Consider the following 23747-nt stretch of genomic DNA (forward strand, 5'->3'; position numbering starts at 1 on the left):
TCTGCTGAATGCAATGTAATTTATTACTAAAGATATTCTTCTCGGAGTGATTCTTGCCTAACTACCTTGTATATGTGATTAGTGGATTTACTGAAGTGAGCAGAAATTCACCCTTAATGGGAGTTTAATGAGTGGGAAAAAAAAAAAGGAAAAAAAAAAAAAGAGAGAGAGAACATGGATTACATCTTAAGTGAAGTTTTGGATTACTAAAATATTCATAGGAGTAGGTAGACTTCTGCAAGCTGAAGAGAAGTGTCAGGTATATCAAAATAAACATTTAGGCTCAGATACTTCAGGCTAAATCAAACATCTCATGAGGACTTTGTGAATTTTAAAAGTCAACAGAATTTTGTTTTATTTTAATCTTTCCTCACTAGTTTTCCCTTCTGATCTTTGAATGATTAGAATTTTGGGGAAAAAAATCATCATGAAATGAGTGAATAAACAACTTTTAGCTGTGATTTCAACAATTCCATTATCTGTTAGGACATTTTTATTAGATAATTAAGCCATGCTTTCTCGAAACATTAACCTTAATGACTGTGTTTGAAACCATCATCTGTGCCCTGACTGAGAAGTCACTGAAACCCTCAATGGATGCAATCATTTATCTGTAACCTCAGGAAATAATTTTTTTCAGTGGTTGCTTCCCACCACTAATTATCTTCATTGGGAGATTGCGCAATATACATCTTGTGTTTACTGTCCCTTTGTTTTCCCTCTTATAACACACCTTTCTAAGCAGCAGTCAGTGTGTTTTTCCACTATTTTAATTGTGTCCATCTACCTTGTAGTTCCCTTCTTCCTTGATTTGGGTCTCACGGGGACTCATTTCTGCAGATCATAGAAAAGCTTTGCATAAGTCTAAGAATAAAAACTATAGTCAAACATGCAAATTCTGAACATGTGCCAGGACATCTTGCTCTTTCCTAGAATAAGGGAGAGTTTCCCATGCAGCACAGGAAGATCATTATACAGAAAGAGGAGGAATCTGTTGACAGAAACTATAATGAGAGTGTCATCAAACATGCCTTATTCCTTTTCACTTCCAGTCTCTTCTCTTGCACATGACTGTCTGTTCAGGATTGCACTTTCAAGCAAATATTGGGTACTTGTATCTAAGAAGACAAGCAAATATGCAAAGAAAACTCTGCCTAAGTGAACACTCCTATTCAAAATTCTGTGGCTAGATGAATGGGTAAGTGACAACAGTGATGAATAAATAGTGCCTGGGACTGCCAAAACACAGCATTAGAAAGTATAAACAAAGCAGTACTGAAAACAGATGGAATCATTTTAAGTTATATCCCTTTTCAGTCAAGAGATGCTAATGAGGCAACTTCACTTTGTACTATGACCCTGACGCATTGTGTGCTAACACCAGTGAGGAGCTGGACTGGCATGGGGTCTGAGTGCCAGCACGCAGCTGCCTTTCCACAGGAGTAAGTAATTATAACCCAAAATGCAAAAAGCACGAATTTTCCTGCTGAATAATGATAGAAGTTAATCGTGATAGGCAACAGAGCTATGTAATTCCAGTAATTAGGTATTTGTGAGTATTTGTACTGGATTCATTGCTGAAAACTAAAACATGGGGATTTGATTGGGGGTTGGAAGGGAAGGGAAAGGGCTGCTGAAATGAAGGAAAAGCTGGTGAGATTTAACAGGCACAGGAACAGCTCTATCAAATCAGCCCCATTGCCTGTTTACTTTGACAATAGCCAAAACTCAGTGGGTATAGGAGACAGGTGCAGTCTGTTCAGCAATTGGCAGTGATACCGCAACTTTTCCTAAGGAGAAAGGAGTTTCAATTTCCAACTTTTTAAACAAATCTTAAATATAATAAAGTCATGCTTGAAATAAAGCTGCAGATTTGAAAATTATGTAAATTTGGGAAGCTCTGGTCAAAATACCCAAAATATAATGATGTGTCTGAACAAAAAAAAAAAAAAAAAAAAAAAAGTATCTACTTGTCTGGATATGTGGATTTGGATACTGTTTCTAGAAACAAATTATAAGGCAAATAACATTCCTGGATGACAATTACTTAGTCTTAAAGTTCACAGGGGAATTTTTTAGTAGTGGGTCTTAATTTTCCCGTTGCTAATTCCCCTTAGAGGTAACTGCTTCCTGCTGAGTTGTTTGGCTGTTTTGCTCTGCAGCTTTATTCTTGTTCCACTGATGACTTCAACAAAATAATTTGTATTAAAAAAAAAAAAAAGTATTATGTAGAAGTGATGTACCCAGACTATGCTGGTAACAGATGAAATACCTTCCCATAGAGCTGTGTAAAGTCACTTTTCACCCACATTCTCTTTCCAGACATTGTGAAAGCTACTTCTGGCCTTTGATCCTGCTCTGGGAGATTCAGGTGTTACCTGGGTATAATTATGGCCTTTGCAGTCAGCACTGGTGGGATATGTGCCGGGACACACCTGCAAGGTGGAATGTGTCTCACCTGTTGAAATGAGTGTTTTATAGTTACGTGAAAGGCAAAGGAAATACATAACTCCAGAAAGTAAGATTATTTTAAAGAGCAGCCAACAGAATCTAAGTTCATGATTTCTCAGGCAGCTGGGAAATCAAAACGTAAAACAGAAGTGCTTGTAAATGCAAAGCATGACACTCCCTGCTTTCCCTTCAGCTTTTTGTATGCCACACCTCCAATATTCTTAGTTACCTTACAAGGGTGGTTGTAATGCAAAATGTTTGCATACATATATATTTTTGAAGTATATTTACCTTATAATCATTTTCTAGTGCTCTTATTGTTGCTGATAAATGAAGAATTGACCCTGATTCCTTGAATGCACTGAAGCAAGCAGCCTAATATTTTTTTTTTTCTGTGACTAGATATATTTGCTGAAATGAGTTTAATGACATAGTATTAGTGTGGCTTTATGCTGACATTTCTTAGGTTGCCTGTTACCTAGATGGTTGGACCAACTTCCTGAATGACTTCTATTATTCTAGATAATTTCCTAATAAAATATGATCATGTATTTTTCCTTGTCCTACAGAGGAGAAAATCATGTTTATTTTTGTTCATTTCATAGAGATTTTAAAATCAAAACCATATCATAATCCAATTTCCCATCCTTCCCTATCCCTAATTCACTTCTGTGTAGTGATTTGGAGAATGCCAGCATGCTTGCATTTTCTCAACAAGAAGAATGTATTACAAAATATATTTTATTTGTTGACCAATAGTAGGGGCTTCAAGAGATTGTAAAAGAGTCATATGCCATGCTCATCACCACATCTGGTAGGTTTTCTCAATTGTTGTTGCAATTTTGTTGAATTAGGTGGCCCAATGGGTTTCCATCAGCAAGAAGATGCTAATAGTCATATAAGTCAAGCAATTACTAAGTTTCCTGGGGATAGTCCAACCACAGGGAATAGTCCTAATTTAAAAAGCTCTAACTGCCACTATATATATATATATATCTTTTTTTTTTTCTTAAACCTTTCCAACTTTGGATAGCAAATGCAATAATAAACTCTATTCCCTGTTGTTCCTGTTCAGGGACTGTGCCTAATCTTGGAATTACTGGCATCTGTACATCATTTCAGTGGTAAATTACAGCTGGGATATACTAACCCCAGAGTGTCAGTAAAAACTTTCTGAAATGTTGGAAGCGTCTTTGCACTTCATAGTTGATTTATAGTAATTAGTTTAGTCTTCATTTTCTTTTGATAGTTTATGTAAAATGTGTGCTAATTTCTCAGCACTAGAGTTGATAGACCATTTTTCTTTTGAGAAAACATTTTGGTGAAAATTAGATTTCAACTAAACCTTATTTTATGTTAATTACCTTCCCATGTTGACAATTTCCTCTCCTTCTTTCCCTCCTTCTTCATCCTCTTCATAATTAGTGGAGGAATACAGGAAACCTGAAATATAAATTTTCATTAAACTTTTCCATGCAGACCATGTAATTTCCTGAACAGTTAAAAAATAATTTAAAACTCAAGATTGTTAACAATTTAATAACCACTATTAAAAAGGTAATAATATTAATGGTTAAAATTTGTGGCTTCATTTTAGATATCTTCTGCCCAGTCCTCTAATGCATTCTGTAATTGCCTAAAAAGTGACTTCATATAAAAAATAGAAAGGTATAAATTGGATCAAAATTTGTGCTACTTACCTCCATCACCTGTAAATATGGTTAGAGTAACTATACATCTGTTCAGAGCTACTCTCCTCAAAAACAATAATGAATGACTGTCATTAGAAGTTAGAAATCAACTTTATTTCTCAAAATAGATGGCTTCTAGGTTGTACGTCTGTGTCATGGCCATGGAACAGAAAAGTTAGAGCTTTAGTTAGAGAAAGACTAACATTTTAGATAGTACTATGATATTTATACACAGCAGTAATTTGGCCTTTGATTGACACATTTTGTATTGTTCTGTTGGTTTGTTTAATAGCAGTTATGGATATCTTTTTTTTCACTGTCGGAGACACATTTCATATTTCTATGCTTTTAACTAGGAGCAGGACAAAACAGTTGACCCATGGAAAAGATGAATGCAAATTTCATTGGCTTCATTAAGAATATCACATGCTTAACTGTGACATCCTAATGAAATTTGGAAAAGCTTTTCCAAATTGCTTTCCTCCTTACCTCAGTTTTGGAAGTTTGGAAGACTTATGAAACTTCTCAACAAATGTTGTTTTATAAGTGTGGACTAATATCTGGAGGATAACACTCAGGGGAAATAAAACCCAGGAGCTATTTTTAGGGGAATATCCTTATTCTGTCTTTATGCAAAAAAGATATATCAAATCCATACATCACTAAGTCTCTCTGAAATCTGTAGAATACATTTGTGTAAAATGCAAAGAAGATCCCTTACTGCCATGTGGAAGTTTTATGAATGCTAGGCATGGGAAAAGAGTTTAAAATATGCTTTCTTAATCTGAGAGATGAGCCTCACAATGGTCTTTGAGAACCTCACACAAATTAAGATTCAACTTGTGTTTTCCCTTAAAGGAACTATGAAAGAACTCAAAATACAGTTAAAGTGGCAGAGTTTGATAATTTAGCAGGATAGTTCTGCTTGTATTTAGAAGAAAGCAAATGTACAACTTTTTCAACTTCTTGAAGCAGAAATAAAATTCCTACATTTATTCACAACGTCCAAATACTAAGAAACTTCAATGAAAATTATGCTAATCAATAAATAAACAAATAACAGCAACAGCAAAATCACACACGCGTCCTTATCAGTATATGGTAATGCCAACTCTGGTCACAGTGTGGTAATAAATTCACTGCCTTATTCAGCCTAATAAACTGTCTAAATCAGAAATATAGGTAATGTAAGCAATCAGCGTGGTTTATTTTGTGTTGTGAAATGTCTAAATTTCCTTGGCACTCCATTTTTGCTGAGGGCACAGTTTACTTTTACTGAAATTGCATCTGCAATGAGTTTCCATATACAATCTAGAAAGTCATATCTAAACGTGTATGTATGTGTGTGTGTATAGAGAGACATGTATGCAGATACATACATACAGGTATATAAATATGTTTTGTGTGATAAATATGCAGTTCAGTAAGCCTGCCCATATATATTAAAATTTGCATGGCATATCTAATTTTTTGTTTTACACTGGAAAAATACACTCTACACTGAAAAATATCTCTTTTGCATAAAATATTAAGATACAAAATGGCAACAGTGGCCATGTGTCTGAAATGCTTGCTTTACTTCAGGTAGCCAAGAGGGATATCTTTCCTCTCTGTTTTCCCCATCATTTCATTTTCAAAACTGATTCCGCAAATAGTTACTGTTAATATCTGAAGTGTTATAATGTGAAAATACTGATTTATATTGCTGTTGTGTGTAAGCTCATTTTTAATATTGCCCTTAACATGAATTCATATGTGGATAATTTTAGTCAGCTACTTATCAAATAAGAAAAACAATAAATAATGTTATAATATCATATTTTAATGTAATTATTATAATGCTGTAATAATGTATTTTAATTTTAAGTGTGATTTCCCAGAGAATGACAAAAGCAGGTTGTAAATGTAGACAGGTTATATATGATCTGGTGCTGCAGTCCGTAAGAGTTTGACAAAGGCATGATGTAGTACTTTTTTTTTTTAAACTATTTTCCTAATGGATATATTTGCTCTGAATAAGGCAGTTTTTCCTTCATGTTAAAAGTTTTCAGAATCATAACACTTATCTTAATTTAGGAAAGAAAAACAAAACAAAACAAAAACAAACAAACAAACAGCACACGTACACTTGAATACCAAATAAAAATTCCTTCCCTTTCTTTAGTAAATTAAGGATTATAAGTAGTCTGAAGAAATAATCTTTTGGGGATGTACGTGTATGCTCTAAATGTTGTGTTTAGAAACCTTTTCTTCATGACAAATGCAGGAGAAATTGATGTTTTATTGAGCTATAAAGATATTACATACATGTTTTTCTGGAAGAGAAGTAACAGATTTTATATCTTCAGCTGACTTATTTTGATTTTGAACATTCCTTTGCAGGCATTGCTCAAGAGTAGATATTCATATGAAACAAGTAACTGTACCAGTGACCACATATGTAGGATGCAGTAATATCTTGTTTTACTTTTGTGTTACTGCTGCTTAGTGTCACAAGCTGACTCAGTAATATTTCATGATGTGCTGTGATGTGAGACTTATTTTTACGTTCTGGATAGATTTTTATGTCTTTGGAAGAAAATCTTTCTAGTACACACATTCTGCATGTGATCAAAATGAGGTACAAATATATATTCAGATCCTCCTGAATACTTAATGAACACATTATAAGTCAAAATAGCAAAAGGGGCTACAGAAGACTGTTATGCCAACCTTCTCTATCCTGATCAATATTTCAAATTATCTGTGGATTCATTCTCTGAACTATTTTACAAAGTATCTTGTTTTGAAGTGGGCTGATGGTGACTTTGTTAATTTAATCTGGAAAGACAACTTTCACTCTGGCAGTAAACTTCAGTTTGTTGGTTTATTCAGGGTAACGTCTTTCACCAGCCGATGCAGAGCTTCCCACTTTAGGGTGTGGTTTTTTTTTGTTGTTTTGTTTTGTTTTGGTGGTGTTTGCAAGGTGTTTTATTTTCTCTCTCTCTCTCTTTTTTTTTTTTTTTTTAAATTATTATTACTGTTAGTAATAATAATTTTCTTTGGTAGTGAGACCAAAGAAAGAGACAAAAAAAAAATAGGGGGGAAAAAAAGAACCTTGTCAAGTTCTGCACATTCTCTCCTGATGCTGGCATCGGCTGTGGAGGTACTGCTAGATCTCCATTAAGCACTCTCTGAAGTAGACTGACTTTTTAAATTAGAAACATTTGACTCCATATTTATTTTTTTCCTATACAACAACATATCTATTATATTAACTTTATCTTTCCAAAGTTCATGTTCTGAAGAACTAAGTGAAGATATTAACACATTTTTTTGTGGAAGAAGAAAGTCGGGGTGAACAGGGTGGATGAAATCTGTCTTTGAAAATTATTTTCTCTACACGTTTAAAATTACATATAGGTGCTCATCATAAAGGGAGGCAGCAGTATCTTTCTCATGAAAGATAACAAGGCTTAGTTGCTGACATAGCAGAATGCATCTCTTAGACATTTGCACATCTTGGCTGAATCTCCTTCAGTAAAGGTAGCAGTGATGTGGACTATCCCTGTCCCTAGGGCCCCTCTTGACGCAAGCCTTGATTTCAAACACTGTACTGCAAGAGCAGCCTGCCAACACTCCTATGTGCTCTGCTCCCTTACAGTTGTATCTGATATCATTTACCAGTTAAAATAACATCAGCTTCAAGTAGTCAGGAGAGGAGAAGAGAGTAGAGGAGAGGAGAGGGAAATTGTTACTTGACATGAAAATTGTAGCCTGGCATCTTGCTAGCTTTTGTTAACAGAGCCAAGCTCAGTATTGTAGGCTTTCTTCCACGGTCAAGGGAGAGAGAGAGGTTTCCCCAGAGGGAGATTCAGAGCAGCAGTCTGATTTAGTCACTAAATTGCTGCCTCAAGGAACACATCTCTCCCTCCCCAAGCTTGTTGGAGAGATCACAGGAGATTAATCTCAACAGAATAAAGTTGCCTTTTGCGACTATCTCATGACATGGCATCAGTGAGATGCAATCTTTTTATTCTTGACATGCAACACATCAAAGCCATGTAAAGCTCAGAACACCATTCTTGGTTCCTGACCATCTGTCTGACTGCATTTGTGTGACAACAGGCGTGTACATTAACATGCTGGGTCCGTGTTTTATGAATGTCCCAAATCTGGGTTTAATAATATTTGCTTGGGCACTGAGAAAGTCTGGGAATTTGATCTTGGTATGTATTTGGAGCCAAAAATGGATAGCAGCAAATGGGTATATGAAGGACCTGGCTGAAATTCATGCCCGTTATCCCAAACGTCATTCTGAATGTTCTCAGAGACTTTCAGACTCCTGATAAACTCAGTTGTGCCAGTATATCTGAACCTAATGTGCTGGACCTGTCAGAAGCAAGTCCCAGTCAGCATATTAATTCAGTAACTTTACAATTATGATTCTTTAAAATATTTTTCTCTTTGTATTATAGATTTTTGTGATCTAAACTTGGAATTAACACCTACAGCAATATCATTCTTAACAGCCTGTCTCCCATTATGCATATGTGCAAGCATGCCTAGGAATATAAATGAATTACTGTTAGAGTTTCTGGAGGGATATATAACTACCAACATGCAGTAAAATATTTTTGTTAACTGGGAAATGGTGTGCAATTTCTCAGTGCTTCAGCAAAGTGTCTTCTGTTGTTCTGTAAGAAAATATAACAGCAATATCCAGGGTATGGGTGTCTGTTACCATTTTGTTTCCTCAAGTCCTACATTGCACTGGCCTTTTACCCAGTTATCTTTTCAAATTTTCCTTTATTTGTTATACTACAAATAAAGGTGATGATCACATGGTCATAGATATCTAATTCAGCCTGCTAAACTACCACTTTACCTACTTTGACTTTATTATTATTATTATTATTATTATTATTATTATTATTATTATTAACTACCCAATTCCGATCCATCACTGCTGGATGTTTCCTGCTTTGCTGATAACTATTTTCTCACTTTTGGAACTGAAATACTTTTTTTCTTTTTTTTTTTTTTTTTCTTTTATCAGATGTGTTTAGACAGTGTCAGCTATTGAATGAAACGTGTTTGGTTCAAAATTTCGTGATGAATTTCAAATGGTTGAGATTAATTTGCAAGATCGTCTTCAGACATCTCAGATAGACTTGGGCAATTTTTTATGTTTTTGCTGGTTACAATATGAAATCAAAACCACCTCGCAATTCACAGTTTTGTTTGTCTTTAGGCTTAAATTCAGTGCACAGTCAGGAAAGGATGAACTCTCCATTCCAGAGAATCACTCACCTCTTTTGTATCTGTATAATACTGGAGTACAGTTCTTTTTAGCAAAACCACTGAAAATGTTCATTTCATCCTACATGGGGCTCCATTTTAAATTAATTATTTTATCATTATTGTGGCATTGTATTGTCAAAATACTCTATTGAAATATGAATGGAATGACATTGTATTCCATCCTTCTGGAAGAAAAGCACAATCTTGCTACCATCATAAATGCAGCAGTCTAACACATCTGAATGCAGAGAAGGAAAGGGAAAAAAAGGGAGAGAATGCAGGGAAGGAGAAAAAGGAAAATGGTGAAACTAAAATGCTTAAGTCCTGTTCTAATATAATCCCAGGTACTCCTTATGGAATCAGCCTTTATTGAGCAACTTCATGGTAGATTCAGTTCTCCTAAGAGCAAAATAATTTTGTTTGATTCAGCGTTTAGGTGTGTAAAGCAGACTTCATTCAAACTGAATTGTTTGTATTTTTTTCTTTAACTCAAAATGCAAGGTGATTTTTTTTCTTAATAGAAAAAACATGACTTTTTTCCATGATATATTTAATTTTTACTTTCTTAAAAAAACACTTTACGTGAAAATTCCACATGCTCTAGTATTGATGATGTTCTTGTGTCTTGCATCAGCACAGTAATGTTCAAAAACTCTGGAAAGAAAATGTACATCTAATACTTCCATATTCTGTTTCGTTTTTTCAGAAAGATTTTTTGTTTGTAAAATCTGAGAGACAAAAACGAGGTCTCTGTTTGAGGCTTTTAAATGTACAGATTCTTGACAAGCTTTACTGTTATATTTTAGTTAATACAAAGATTCATGATAAGATAGAGGGGGGAAAAAGATGCAAAAATGAATGCTTGAGCTCAGACTATGTCAGTAAACACACTGTGGGTGAAATCCTGTTGCTTTTAATAAAACAAAATTTTCTGGTCTGCATTTCAGATCTCTAGAATAGCTCTATAGCCAGTGCCCATCTTTGGATGCTGAAGATAAGGTTTAGAGTTTTTTTCTTTAGATCTAAGAAATTACCTCTTGGCTGAAATGTCTTACATTATGGCTATGGAAAGAAAAAAAAATTCATGGAGTAGTGGTCCTTTTGGTCTCAGTCTTCTGACATATGCTGCATTCTTTTTGTGTGGATCTTATATTTTACTTTTTCCCTGCATTAAGTTGTCTGATATTGTATGTCTGATATAATCTGATATATGATCTAGATATTTTTTTCTACATGGCTTCGTGGTTTTGAAAGTGCTCATAAACTATCAAATAGACTGTGTTTCACCCATACTTAATTTAAAGTACCAATACTTAAATGCAGTTGTGAATGGATCTAGACAGTAGTGATAACTTTAACTTAAGAGTGCTCGTCAGACTGAAGCTTTTCAACATATTTAGCAAACTCAAAGTATACATGGAGAAAATACAAATGAAAAAATAAAATTACAAAGAATACCATACCAATGCAGACATTAGTTAGACTACAATTAACAGATGTCAAATGGGAATTTACACTTCATAAAAAATCAAAAAGACTTACAAGAGTAAAAACTGCAAATTGTCAGACACTGACTAAGCTTTATCAAAAAATATATTTTTTTCATTGAAAGAATATCAAGCATAAGACAAGAAAACCCACCTATTATACACTAGTAATATTAATAATATTTAGTAAAGACAGTAATTAACTAAATTATTGGAATACCTTATAAAGAATAAAGCATGCAACTTCCATGTGATGGTCATCAAACATTAGTGAGCAAAATGTCTTATGTGGTGATTTTATTTTGCACTGTATTTATAAATGAGGAATTGTTCTTTGACTTAAACTCAAATTCTTCTGTTTCAGTCTCCTATTAGTGTAGCTTTTACTTGAGGGAACAATATATTCTAAATTAATCCCTTTTGTCTCTCTTTAGCTTGATTACAGCAACAGATTTCTGTCTTCTCTGGTTGTCCTCTACGCACTTCAGCACTCCAAAATCCATTTGTGTTCCTCCTTCCCAGGTTATCAAGATGAGCAAGACTTTCCTGAAGTTGCAGGATGAATGGGGATAGTCTGACTCCAAAACTTACTTGGGCATGAAAGTTTGTTTAGCTACCAATGAGATGAAAGGTGGGTGGAGAACCTGCTCACATTGTTCTAAAATTAAGAAAAAATACTAAAGAAATTGGAAGCAGTTTTTAAGGGAAAAAACATTACTCTCTCTCTTAGTGTGAAGTATTGCTCATTAGAAGAGGTGCAACTGAAATTTTAGATATGTCCTGGAATATTCAAAGTTAACTAAAACATTTTGTGATTTTTTTTTTTTTTTGTGATTTTGTGAAATTTGGCAAATCTGGCTCAGGTTCTGAGTTTGTAACAGTCCAGGCTCTAGATCACTTGGTTCTGTGTACTTTCCACAGAGCATGTATGAGTATGTTTAGCGACGTAATAACGTAATGCAGCACATTAGATGTAAGCATCAGTCCAGCAGCTCAGCAGCTCACCTGCTGTCTGGGGGACCATGGGAGCATTGCTGCTGCCTGCCTGTCTGCTGCTCCTATTGTCGACTGCGCTTCCACCAGGCTGTTATGTACAGACAGGAGTCACAGTTAAACCCAACTCCATACAAGAAATTATAGTCACCATACAAGAAATTCATCTGGATAACTACTTTGTTCCCCACAGAGGCACCAGGGAAGAGATAAAATATATTACATCTTCTAATTGACTGTTCACTATGTTTGTTGCTCAGAAATTGAAAATCACCCAAATCCTGGGACCTTGAAAATCACCCAAATCCTAGAGAACCAACTGCTAGTAAGGTAAAACTGCCTGCCTGCAAAACTGAAACAAAGATCAAATCAAATAGTGGCAGTTGTCTATGTCTTACTGACATCTTCTGTAGAGGTGACAAACATAACGAAGCAAGCTTAAGGAAGAATATCTATGCAATTATCAGATGTTTAAGTAAGGGCAGGCTATCCCCCAAGTTTGTTTCAAAAATGATTGTTCAAGCACTGGTAATTAAGAGAAAAATGTTATTTCTGAGAGAAATAACTTTAGTCCATGGTGCATCTCATTCTCTTATTTCACAGAAGTTTTATCTTAATCTATTGTTCAGTCTTTTCTCACCCTTGATCACAAAGCAAGGGAAATGACCTTTGTTTGTTTTCTACCTCCCTGAAATGATTCGTTTTGTTTTTCTGTATTGAAAGCAAACAAACAAACAAGCAAACAATAGATTCCTCCAGCAGATCTAGCCCACCACAATTACTAACAACAGTAAAGGTAAATGCATTGTTGCAGATTTGTTTAACCAAGCCTGTAAAGCCATAAAAAAAAAAAAAAAAAAAAAAAAAAAAAAACCACAAACAAAAAAAAAACTTGTTTAAGAGATTGCCCCTCTCACTGATATCTTTCTGATATCTTTATCTGCCTTCAGATGGAGAGGCCTTGCCCTTCTGAGCATTGCTGCCTCACTGGTGGACCAGCAGTTCAGATGTTGACCACATCAGCTGCCATCTGTGAATGGCTTAAGTTGAGTGGAGTGAGGCATCTACCTCTTGGCTGAGCAGAGGAAGAATAATCTGGTAGAGTCACAACTGACATCAGCTACGATGCCATCCTCAAAGCCATCCTTTAAATGCGTGGAGTGGGAAGTATGTATGAGAAGTGAAGGCTACACAAGACAAGTATATCTTGTTATGGAGTCTCAGGACACAGCTCCACAGGCAAAGTCCAAGGCTCCCTGTCATCGAGATGGAAAGGTCTTTCTCTATCCAAAGACCAGAGAGTTATATGCCACAGAACTTGCATGGTAATTAATCACTTAGTGACATTTCAACATGTGAGAAAAAAAGGAAAAAAAAAAAAGTCTGTCTCTTTCACATTAGAGTGAAAAACTGTGAAGTCTGTCAGTAAACATTCTGATCAGACATTAATTTCATAGCAGTCTCATTTTGATGCCTGACACTGCTGTGTCATCTGGTCTTTCTCATTCATTCTGTGCATTTGTTATTTTAATCTTAAAATGTCTCTCTGTGCAATTCAGTTGAGAGATTTCTGTTTTCAATAATTTATTTGCCATAATGCTTTCCTTCCTCCTTCAGACCTCTCTGAAATCAAGCACTGCAGTCCACTGACATGTTGACAGTTTTGCATGAATTTATGAAAAAGGAGTTGGAATTGGCTGACAAAGATTTGTTTATTATTATTAAACCCACTGTGCATCTAAGTTGCTCTTCTGAAAAGAAAATTAAGAGAAGGGGGAACTGAAAAAAGTGTTTGAAATGTATGATTAAGAATATATTCTATTACTCAGTTTACAATATATAATTTTAAGAATTAAGCCTGCTGCCTTGAGGCAGAAATTCTTGCTCTAAATTGTAAGCAGGACTACCTTAATGGTATTGTTTAATATGCTGAGAGGAAGTGAAAATGGATGTTCCAACACAGGGAAAAATGTAAGTACAGAGTTGGTTGTTTAATTGAGTTCCTTTTGCTTAAGAAGAAAAACAAAACAAAACATCTTGGTAACAAAACAAAAAGATATCAAATATAAACATATCTGCTGGATATTTTCTTATATACTTGTTCTGGTAAAAGGTTAAAATGCGTAAGTGTAAGTGATCCAAGCGTCACAGAAGTGACACCTCATCTTTTTGAAATGACACACTGTGGAATGTGCTAAGTTATTGTATCACGTAAGGCTTGTACTCCCTTCATTTGCATGTGCTCCTATTTCACATTCATATTTCCTTTAACACTTCAGCCTTGTCTGTCCATTCAGTATTTGGCTTTGCACTTGCCTGGTCTGTGGTAACAACCCCAGGCCCAGCTTCCCACAGCAGAGGCCTGGCACTCACCAAGCAAGGACTGCATGGCACATGCCAGCTCAAACACCACACTTCCTTTTTCTGTTTTCCTGCCCAGAGAGGCCAGCCAACCAAAGATGAAATTCCTCCATTCCTGGAACATCTGGCTTAGCCTTTCAATACTCATAATTATCCTCCCATTTCCAGCTCTCTGCAGGTGCAGGGAAGTGCAGTGCAGGTTCTCTGAGAACACAGCTCTGCAGTGGCTAAGTTCACCTACAAATCTTGGGTAAATGCATGCCATATGATTTAACATACACTCATGCTTTTATAATTTTTACTAAGAAAGGACCTCAGTGATAAATTGTCAGTTGGAATAATATTACACTATAAGGTTATGAAGCCTAGAGCAAAATCTCCAGTTCATAATAAGTGTAGAACTTCGTATTGCAATTAAAATTTTCATTTCAGCATCTTATGCTGCCATATCACTTATGCCTTTGCCATTTACCTCTATATCACTCTTCATTCACTTTTTATCCCCTCTCTCAACACAGGCTTTAATTTCTCTGTTGCTTTTTATCTTCATTCACTGTTCTTTACTCATCAGTTGACCACTTGCTGACTTCATTTCTCACAGTAACCCCAGGAAAATCTTCCTATGCATTCCCTGGCAGTGAGATGTTGCTGTAGTCCACATAGTCAATTAGAGGGGCTCTGACCTGTGAATGTCGTCAGAGCCATGACCTGTTCCTTGTTTGGCTCAGCACGGCTTGCCTAAGCAGATGGTGAGTAATGGCATGCAACGCCTACTTATCTTCCTGTGCCTCTCTCCATATGGTTCCTGTATTAGACCTGGAAAAAAACTGAAGGAGGTAGTGTGAATAGGAAATTAATTTAATTAAGCTCCATAAAGTTGCTGCTAAAAATACTTGTGTTCTTGTACTTGCTCAAGTGGCAGCACATACCTGAGAAAGAAATATGCAGCTCTCTTGATGTTAGCAGAGTTACACCTACCTGTACTATATCTAAATCTTACTGTGTGGTGTGTAAGTCTGTAAGCCACTTGAGCACACCTATAAGTTTCTCATTTTCCCACTAAAATCATCTCATGACAAGTGTGAGATCTTACAGTAGTAATATAATATCTGTAAATGTTCTGACACTACGCATAAGTACACAGTCTTAGAAATGGATAATGTCACTTGCTCCTCTTGTTGGTGGTAAATAATATTTATACATATGAAACAACCTGAAATTAAAATGAATGTGTTTAGATCATCTCTAGATTCAGGTATATCCTTTTTGTGGTTAAAAGGGAATGATTAAAAATATCAAAATTTCAGGATTTAGAATAACATTCTCAAAAGGAGCCTCTAAAGGTTTAGGAGTCCGTCACTACAAGCTATAGCTTTCAGTGAGACTTAAGTTCCTAAGTACCCAAAGGCCAGAATTACTGTACAGATAGTTTTGATATATTAATTTCTCAGTTAGTCACTTGGGACCAAATCCCCAAGATGGAACTACAACATGAGGGATGCACAAAGCCTAAGAGACAACAAATAAGAAAGTATGATCCCACAGCAGCCCAGTAAAGAGGCAATAATCCTGGGAGCAAGGAAAAGGGACAGCCCATATTGGGTTCCTGTCCTTTCTTTGGGGTTTGCTTATGGATTTCACATTGAAAATTCATAGAATAAAAGATATAATCAAACTTGGGAGAAGAAACATGATGTTCTTCTTCCAGGAAGAATGAAGGAAGAGAAGGCTTGGGTTTAATTTCTTGACCTCAGATCTCTCTTGCACCTTCATATACCCCACTGTAACCACCAGCCTCTAGAAATAGCTGGGAAGCAAGCCATTCACCCCACTCATGCCCCAACCTGAAGAGGGTTTACAAGAAATAAGGATTCTTTGGTTTTACAAAACAGCATGACTCACCTATAAAATACATGTAGACTACATACCACTGATTTTTTTTTTTTCCCCTGAATTGTTGATGTGTAGCTAGAAGTTATTTTCCAAAGCAAGAGAAAGCAAAAGGCAACCATGCCCCTTGAGGAGGGGTTCACACCACCCTAAACCACAGACGACTCTTAAGCAGGCCAAGGATGGTTTCTAGGAGCATCTCAGTCGTGTGTTTGGCCCTGTTGCTATGAATTAGTATAGTGCATCATGGAGTAATCTGAATTTCTGTTTGTGGGAGAGAGTCTGGAAGCTCAGGCTTTTGAGGGTAATATTATTTCATTGCTTCTTTAACCCAGTGGTGTGGCTAATCTAGTCTAACCCAGCAATAGACTTGTGGGATTCCTAAAGAGACATAATCAGCTCTTGCAGAGAGCTCCTACTTTGCTTGGCTTCCTGGCATGTACATGTATGTCTATTGCAGCTTACAGCCATGTGAAGGTTTTAGTGTGTAGCTCACAGAGGCAAACAAGATGGAAACCATAAAAAGCACAGATATTCATGACAGAGTAGAGACACCTGGTTCTCAGCCCCTGTTTCAGTGGTTGGTTTATGCATTTTAAATAAATTTTTATCTTATATTTAACATTTACATTATAAATCTTATAAACCAGCCACTGGAACAGGGACTGAGATCCAGGTGTCTCTGGCCTTCAGTGAATGTTCCTGCCTCAGGGCTGCAGAACCATACTCATTGCTTCTCTCTTTAGCACAGATTATTGTTATTATTTTTTTGTAATTATTTATGCAAAGTGAAATAGATTCATCAACAGTTTTCAAGATCACTAAAATATTCCAGAGGCAGGAATTTAAAAGAATTCTTTTGAAGAATAAGAGAATAATTTTCTACCCAGCCCCCTGCATCTTTTGACTAGTGATTTTGGGAGCCCACTGTGTATGATTACCACATTCAAGCTTCTGGGATACAGTTCCTCAGGTGATACCAGCAGAGAAATGTGCTTGTGAAACCTGTTGGACATGAATTAGACATGGGGAATTCAGCTCTGCTGACAATGAAAGACTCCTAGGCATACCCAGAAACATTACGCATTTAGCTTAACACTGGAAGCAGAGATTAAGAATTTTTGGATGTAGCCACCTCAAGATCAACCGTGTATTTTTTAAAATCTTACTAAATATTTATTTGCATCTTTAAATATCTAAGTAACTGCAGCAATTTGATTCCAGATCACCTTAAAAACTTGTGCTTCTTGCATATTATTTTAAGACTTTGCTCTTAACATTTTTTCTCCTCTAAAAGTGGCTTCCTAATGTGTCTCAGAGGGAGACTTTCATTAGTAAGTCACTAATGAGCCTGTAACTTTGATTGTGTGTATTACATGTCAAGTGAGAATTATTTCAGTGAAATGAATTACTCTTTTGCCTAATTGGTAGGGCAAGAATTCATGCTCAACATCCCTTTATTATGAGAGATCTTGTTTGTAATACGCTAGTTAAAACAGTTACTTTCAGCCTACATTTCTGTTTCTCACCTGTTGAAACAGAAATGCATTTTGTTTGTATCACTAGGAAAACAGGTTTTGGTAATATCTTTCCCATTTTCTAGGCTGTCACATTAAAGGGTTGTGTGCACACTTACAAATCATAAAAACAGAAAACAACAACAACAACAAAAACTAGTGTACATAATTATTTAAAAATAATCATTGTCTACTAACGTTTTTGGTAGTGTGAGCTCTGGGACACAAGATAAAATGGAACTAACACGAAAGACAATATCACATGTTAGTAAATACCACATGGTTTTTCAGGGTCATCATCCAGGACTGTCACAGAACAGGTTATGTTAGAGGCAAGCTGAGCATTAGCTTTGAAATTCCTTTTTGATGAACTTGTGACCTTCTTGTGCCTTTTGCAGAGTGTTTTTGAACATCAGAAAGAAAATAGATGAGGGTAAAGTCCAAGAGGTCTTTATAAACAAAGTAGGTGGATGCTACAGTGAAATGGAAGCCAATGGGAAGTAGGGTTTCATCCTACAAACATTTGTTGTAGGAAATTTGTTGAAATTTGCTGAGTAGTTTGTTACCTTAAAATAATGCACATCTAGGAATGCCTCTCTTCTGTTAACTTTTCCACTATTTTTTTTTTTTTAATTAACCTTAACCTAGATATCAGAAAACTAAGCACCATTTGAAGTATAAAATAAACAGAGGGTCCTTTTCAGATCGGAAACAAACAGCCAAAATATTAGTAATTATTATTTTTCTAAAGAATCTGAATATTTGCCTTCAAAGCCAGTATTACGAAATTATACTTCACACAGCTTCAAAACTTTAACATACAATATTTCTTCAGTTATTTTTTCTGAACCTAAACGTATGAGAGAGATAAGCTTATGGCATAATTTTCACATGCTATCAAAAGGTTAGCAAATCTGATTAGTAGGACAATCATACTGGTATTATTAATTCTGATTACCACCACCACTCAAATAAATAAATAAATAATGGGCTTGTGATCATATCACTATATAATTTTTCTTTTAAAAATACCAAGACACTGCTAAAAATACTTGATCTATATAATAAAGCATGCAATATTTGCAGCAGCGCCTTTGAGAGCCAACCTGTGTGGATGATGTTCAGCACATGTCAGTGGAAATTAATCTGTTTTCCAAACTCCAAGGGACAGGGACTGCACTCCCACCCCTCAGAATGAAAGAGCTTTTCTGAAGGATTCAAGTCTGCTTTCACATACCTCATCTGACTCTATGATTTGTTTGCATATCAAAGGTAAGCATAAAATATGCCTTGTTCCAGAAGAATATGTTTCCAAGGTATTGTTTATATACATATGCATAAGCATAAGAGATTAATTTTCTGTAGACTAGCACTATGTTTATATTGAAGTAAGAACTTATGCAAAATGTGAACTCTCTGTTGTGATAAAATGGTATCACTCTTTGAAGACTAGTTTCCCTTCATGGACATCATTGAATACACTCTACTTTTAATAGCTTATATGTTAGTTGTGAACATCCTGTGACTGACTTCCCTGCTGTTAAAACTAGATGGAGGTTTGCATTTAAAATAGGGAAGAAATCCCTGAATATATTATCTCCAACCCTGTAAGCAGCTCTCTGGGACCAGAGTGTGTTACCTTCATCAGGAATCCATCTGAGCACAGTATTCTATATACACATACTGATAAAACAATCAGTAATATGTATGTACAAAATTTATAAATTATATCTCACAAAAAGGTCTGGTCACACACTTTCCTTCCCCAAATTAGAATTTGATTCTTTCATTACAGCATGACCATTCAAGTAAGCAAAAAATAATCCATTCATTTGTGAATGATACTTATTTTGAAATATAAAGGTTGTAATTTCTTAAATGCTTATGATGAAAGAGTAACAGACTTTTGGAAACTGAAAACTCACTTCTATACATCAGCAAAATCTGAATCACAGACCAATCTTTACAATGAATTAATATTTAAAATTTTCTCCTAGTAAAGTAAACATAATTGTTTCTGCCTACCCTGCAGAGAAAGCCAATGGAAATTACCATGTATGAATAAGTTTGAGGAAGGTTTTTGTCATCAGATGGATGCTCTCCACATTGTAGGACTTCATTTTTGTTCATTACGTACCTCAGTCATTCTATTATGAAGAAAACCTTGAAAATGTGAATTAAATGAAGCAGATGCAATGTGGGTGTTGTGAGTATGCCTGCACTCAACCCCAAAGTAACATTATTTACTATTTCCATGATGCAAAATGTTATAAAACTTAATCTAATACACCCAGTAACTACATTTCAATGCCACATTCACTATCAGAATCACTGAATCAGTGAGACCACTCAGATGATGAAATCTTGTACTAGATGGTTAGAGTTACATGACAAATTTATCCTTTTCAAAACTTTAAATTGAATTTCATGTGATATTCTTTATGATTTGCCACTGAAGTCAGAAAAATGCTCATGTTTAAAAGTAAGCATATTTTAAGTGCTTCTATAGACAGACATCTATAAATGTCATGATGCCTCCTGGTCCTCATCTAAACTTTTGAGAATTTAGAAGACCTTGAGGTAGTGTGAGTTGTTCAGTAATGTTTGTAAAATGATTTGAGCTCCTAACAGAGAAAGGTGTCACCACAGTCCAAATTGTTACCATCATGTATAGGTTTTAATAGCATTGTGTTTCACAAATTAGGCAATCTTAACTTTATTCAGTAAACTAAGATTCACACAGCGGATTTATACATATAGAATTATCTACATACATTGCACAAAGTCATAAGAAGGTGAGAAAACTTTAATTACAAAGAAGAAAGAAGAAAGAAAAATAATCAAAATGTATGAATATTCACCTCAAGTATAGACCGAGAGTGATACAGGTAAAACTGGATGAACAAGTCATAGAGATTGTCTATATATTCTTTCCTCTCATGGTACTCTCCAAGATGTGTAGAATTTAATTGGTTTTCACTACTGCTCCTTTATCCCCAGTAGCATCACTTCTCACTGCAGCTTAATCACAGCATTTTTGCACAATCTGGGACTTTCCTTTTGTTGTATTTCTTTTGGGAGGACAGGCCACGTAACCTGCTATAGGATACAGCCTGTACATGTTTATTGTGGTTTCCCAGACCAACTGCAGCCCACTTACTGTAACCGCAAGCCAGCAGTGGTATGAGAAGAGGCCTTAGGGAAGTGTGGACAAACTAAACAAATGGTGGTTGTCTAACCCTGGACAGACGGGAGAGACATATAGCTAGGCTAAGCAGTCCTGTTACAAAATCTTTCCTCTTTTCCTTAAGAACTGGTCAGGGAAGCAATTTCTCCGCATTTAGATGGGGAATCATGTTCTGCATAGGTGCTTCTTGAAAAAGTCCTTTAGGTAGATTAGATAAGAGTACAACCTCCTGAACATAGTAATGAATAAAAGACATTTTATTTTCTCCACTAAATTACCATTTAACTTTGGAGAAAAGATGGTTTGCTTTATCAAGAAATGACAGTAGACACCATGATAACTAAGGGAGGAGTGATTCTGAGACAGACAATTAAGTCTTGGGGAACTGTTGGCTGTACAAAACCCCCTTACATCTCTTTGTGATCCAGAGCAAGATTTTTTTTTTTTTTAAGGTAAATCTATTTTAACTTTATCTAATTTGACATTCACTGTTATTCTCCTCCAGACCTTTCTGCAAGGGTACCCATTTAACTTAATGGTTTCATCTTCTCTGAAGTCTCAAAGAAATCTCAACCTTTACCTCTTCAGGTGGAAAATAGGTATTGCTAGGTTTACACTGCAGCACAATCTTCTGCAAGTGATAGTTTCTTTGGTGAATGGCTGATACTGCTCCAGCACATGTATACAATGGGATATCAGTAATGGATCCATTTGATGGATCAATTGATTTATTTCTTAACTCTGATTTCTTCTGACAGATTGCCAACCGTTTTTTCTTTATTTCATGCTAGAACAGATGCTTCCAAGAAAACCCTTCCTAAAGTTATTTTATTTATGGTAGCCAATTCTGTCAATGGTAGCTCTTTCCCACCTCAAAAACATTTGCCCAAATGTGAAGGTTGAGAGACCAACTGATCATTATGTAGAATTTTCCCCTGCCTCAAGCATCTTTTGAACAAAATCATAACCAAGGAACGTAGTACTTTGCTTTTCAATATACCAAAGCTTCGTTTGTGGACTCTCGTTCTTTTCAAAAGAACGGGAAAATGGTACTTAAATACATTGCTCTGATGACCTAACCATATGTAACAGTTTCCATTTTTTCGGGTTACTATGTCTATTCATTGTAAGGAATCTGACTCTGCAAGTGCTGAAAAGCCTACATTTCCCAGAACTTCAGGAGTCTTGAGCTGTTCACTGTTTTCAGGGGTACAATCTATCCTCCCAGAAGTTCTCTTCACTAGAGAAGGAAGATAAGATTTTCAGTTGCCTCTAACTATTTGTTCAACATACTGCTTAAGATGTACTTATCTGTAGACAGCCCAGTCTGGTGGAATAATATCCTGAAGCATGAACTCATTCCAACACCATTTTTATTTTTTTGGCAGTTCATGAAAAGTCTCCTAAATGGGTAGTGTCTCTTGTCTTCTGTGAAACTCACCTTCTGTTTGGCTCATCACCTACAACACTCTCCCACCTGGTATTGATTTTTGTTGGAGATGCCAAAATTAAATGACTGCTACTTTTTGTTTAACAATGAAGCTTGGTAATAGGTTCAAACCACTAGAATAAAAGCTACTACAAATCTATTCCTTTAAACTAACCTAGAATGTGTCCAGCCTAATAAATAAAAAAAATGCTGCTTTTGATCTAAAGTGAATAATTCATTGTAAGATTAAAAAAAAAAAAACAAAAAAAAAAAACACCACAGATTACAGTTGTTAGATTAAAAGAATACAGAGTATAGTGGCTATCCACTTTGGTCTGTGTAGGGTAATATAAATTTAAAGTGGTTTAAAGTGGTTAAGAAGCAAAAACTAAAGATAGGGAAAATTTATTGTTCTACTTCTGCTTTTTTTTTTTTTTCTTTTTTTAAGACTATGTAAAGTATCAATATTTCTGCTGTCAGTAAATCCAATTGTAAAGTAACAAAGTGGAGGTAAATTAAGATTTAACCAAATTCTATTTGGTATGAAGGACGAGGTCAAACGTTTGATATATCTGAACTGCAACTGTTGGCATGTGTTGTCATCCAGTATTGTAATATCTGTGTGCACTGTTTTGGTGCAGAGTTAAACATATCCAAGAGATGCATTCTATTTATAAAATGTTGAAAAAAATGTTAGGAGTCATATCATTACTACTGCCTAGGCCCCGATTCTGCCTCTGGGATGTTGATGATTTGGGAAGATGGAACCCAGTTATATTTTTCTAGGTGTATATGGCAACCTCCTGATTGCTGTCTCACCAGAATAAACTGTAAACCTTTCCAGCTGTTCTTAATCTGGACCCTTAGCCTTTAAAAAAAAAAAAAAAAAAAAAAAAAAGAAAGCAGCTTTCCATTCCTCAGAGCCAAACTTTGCTAACAATATCTATGTTGTTTCCAAATCTAGCTTCAAATATAAAAATGACTAATAAATCCATATCCCATAATAGGTTGGAAGACTATTATTTAAAATCATACTCAGTTTTTACGACCCATTTCCAGTAAAAATCCCAAACTTTTCACTAATGCTACCATTTCAGAGGCACATCCTGAACGATAGGCATGATACCCAGATAGGTACACCAATAAATAAGCAAAGGCTATAAATCTGTCTCAAATTAGTGGTTCGTGTATGTTCAAGGGGGAAGTTAGCCGGGAGATGCTGTTTTCTAATCTGTTCGCTTCCTGGCTCTTAATGTTCCGTAACTTCACAGCTGGTGATTATATTTCTCTGTGGTTTACGTTATTATGTGCTAAATACATTGCTTCGCGCCCTTTGCTGGCACCTGGGTCTTTAACGAGGATGGTGAGGGGGCTTGCAGCCTGCACCTGGGGCCATCTCTCCCATGGCCGTTTCAGGCAGCCCAGGGAGGCGCCCCCAGCCCTGGGCAAAGCCTCCCG

The 23747-nt window shown here is 35.7% G+C and overlaps 1 long non-coding RNA gene across 1 annotated transcript in view; it reads left to right on the forward strand.

The window, feature by feature from the left end:
* Nucleotides 1-17379, forward strand: part of LOC106016245 (uncharacterized) — a 52577-nt gene extending 35198 nt beyond the window's left edge. Inside the window, exons 4-5 of the long non-coding RNA XR_002400861.4 lie at nucleotides 11435-11543; nucleotides 12856-17379. This is a non-coding gene — a long non-coding RNA (uncharacterized lncRNA). The remainder of the gene's footprint in view (nucleotides 1-11434; nucleotides 11544-12855) is intronic.
* The last annotated feature ends 6368 nt before the right edge of the window (nucleotides 17380-23747 follow it).

Source organism: Anas platyrhynchos, chromosome 1 (assembly GCF_047663525.1).
Source record: "Anas platyrhynchos isolate ZD024472 breed Pekin duck chromosome 1, IASCAAS_PekinDuck_T2T, whole genome shotgun sequence".
In the NCBI taxonomy this organism is placed as follows: domain Eukaryota; kingdom Metazoa; phylum Chordata; class Aves; order Anseriformes; family Anatidae; genus Anas; species Anas platyrhynchos.